The 2,500-nt window shown below is 39.6% G+C and overlaps 1 protein-coding gene across 2 annotated transcripts in view; it reads left to right on the top strand.

The window, feature by feature from the left end:
• ubr3 (ubiquitin protein ligase E3 component n-recognin 3) overlaps positions 1-2,500 on the top strand; it is an 81,096-nt gene that overhangs the window by 69,188 nt on the left and 9,408 nt on the right. The window lies entirely within an intron of this gene.

The raw sequence follows: 2,500 nt of genomic DNA on the forward strand, positions 1-2,500 counted from the left end.
CGACAGAAGACGTCCGATTGAGTATAATCAGAGCAAAAGCAAACCGATAGAAGGGCAATATTGCTGAATATCGCTAATCCTTTATAACAAACATATGTCGCAAATGTGTACGCATATCATGTGGCAAACATGAAGCCCCTGGTCATTGGTTGGCTAGTCGAGGTCGGACTATGAAACAAATTGGCCTTGAATGAGTCTGTACGTCCCTTTATCGTGAACAAAAAAATGCTTAACGGTTAAATCCTAGACTATAATCCATTATACTCTCGTTCTACATTCTCCTCACGTTCCTCTGCGTGTTTCAGCTTTTGTGTCCTGAGTGAGCGGTCCTGTGTCTAACTCATGTGAATGTGTGTTGTCGTCGTACAGAGCATGACCAATGCAACCAGGCCCTGTGTCTAACCCGTGTGAATGTGTGTTGTCGTCGTACAGAGCATGCCCAATGCCACCAGGTCCTGTCCCCCCCCCCCCCAAAAAAATAAAAAAATAAAAATAAATATATATATATAAATATATATATATATTAAGAAATGCTGCTTATTGTATGCTCGGCAAGTAACTTTAGGCGCAGGGGTGGTTTTTTGTTAGCCAATAGATGGCGGGCCAGAGGATAGGCTGTGCTAATATTTGCATGCTGCTCCGGTGGATGACCAACACATCTACACGGAGAATGGATAAAAAAAATAACTCATTAACCATTGATGATCTTGATTAACTCTGTTTTATCTCTCCTTTCAATATTGTGAATAGTAAATGTGTAGCCTAGGCTACAATAATTTTGGCAATGATAGACTGTTTAACACGGAGCCTGGCTTATTTTAATTAGGCTACTACTTTTCTATCTTACTTTCATTCTTAAATACTCGGTGACCCACCCTTGGCAGAGGATCAGGGATCAAAGGACCGGATCATAGTGCGTTCTAGTGTTCTTTCTCATATTTGTTTAAGCACCCGTGATCTGATTGGTAAATAGGCTAAATAGGCCTGTTGCCGACCCATGGTCTAAGCCAGGGGTCTCAAACTCAAATGAGCTGGGGGCCACTTCTGCCAACGTCACCTGATTGGAGGGCCACGTCAGTGTTAAAGACTAATACAAAAAGATAACGGCTAGTTCTGAAAATGCAATGGGGTTTTTTTTAAATACTACACAAAACTGCAAACAGAAGGTGCAAGTCTTTTTATCTCTTTTTAGACACCTGTGCTAGCAACCTTAGCTTATAAATACAATAATGATAAAATAAATATTAATACAAATTATAAAAACAAACAAAAAGCATAAAAACAGGTATGTATGTCTTTCACACCAAATAAAAATATTTTCCTCTCATAACTTATTTAAACCTGCATGGCAAACTAGGCGCCAGGGTTAAGAAAACAACACCATTGGATTTTGACATCAAAATTTCAAAAGGTTTGAAAGTGGTCAGAGATACAGTCCGACTGTAAATGTAAAAATCTTTGAGTTTAAACAAAAGTTTATGAAGGGGTAAATTTACCCATCTAATTTGCCACTGGATGGCAAGCACCCTCAAATTAGGCACCTTTCAGTAAATACTGGATGTTGAACATATTTGAGCAGGTTTACTTTCTTTTTTGTCATATTACCCATATAACAAATTAACAGGAAAACAGTAGGCCTAAGATGTAAACCAACAATAGTAAACTATTAATAGCCTATAACCACAAACCGTTATTATACTGTAGGCCTACAATAATGTAGCCTGCAAATCAGTTCCTATCATGGGTGACTTTGTAGTTCTTCAGAGCCCTATTTTTACTACCCCTGCTGTCTGTACCACGTCCATTACGGACAATATCATCACGATTACCACTGCCACCTCCAGCTATGTTGGGCAGAGGGTCGAAATAAGCACGGTATGCTTAATGGACACCGTCGTATACACGCAAAGACGCACCTCCATTTACAGACTCACCGTGAATACGCACACTGTCAATAGTCGATCATAATCTCCAAAAGGCAGATATTCTCCTTCAGAATCAGAATAGGTGAATAACATAGCCTACCCAAGACTTCATCACACGTGAACGTTTTTTTATTTGGTGTCGGCCTATTTCTGCTTCAATTTGTGCAAAATTATAGCCTGCATCGCTTCCGCGTCATTACAAACAAATGCACGTCTTCGTGTTTCTCACGTGTAATCTAGTATTTCCTGAAAACTTTGTGCAGCGAATTTGAGCTTGAATCGAAGGTCTGGAAGTCTAGCAACTAGTGGAGGATGGTACAAATAGGATTTGTCACCGTACTTGGATATCGTCTATTTTAACCAGTGTTGTTTGTCGCAATCAAAAATACCCTCAAGGGCCGAATTACATATTATTTTGATATTAGGTCGCGGGTCGGAATTGGGCCGGGAGTTTGAGACCCCTGGTCTAAGCTTTCTCATAAAACCCTTTCACCAGCTCTTGTAAGATATAAGGCTAATCCATAAACTCTAGCCTTGTTTGTTTGTGCCACATTGATAACACAATATTAACAATA

The sequence above is a fragment of the Alosa pseudoharengus genome, unplaced genomic scaffold (assembly GCF_046254945.1).
Source record: "Alosa pseudoharengus isolate Yale_2024_CS ecotype anadromous, Long Island Sound unplaced genomic scaffold, YU_APseudo_1.1 YU_APseudo_1.1_scf_3, whole genome shotgun sequence".
Lineage (NCBI taxonomy): Eukaryota > Metazoa > Chordata > Actinopteri > Clupeiformes > Clupeidae > Alosa > Alosa pseudoharengus.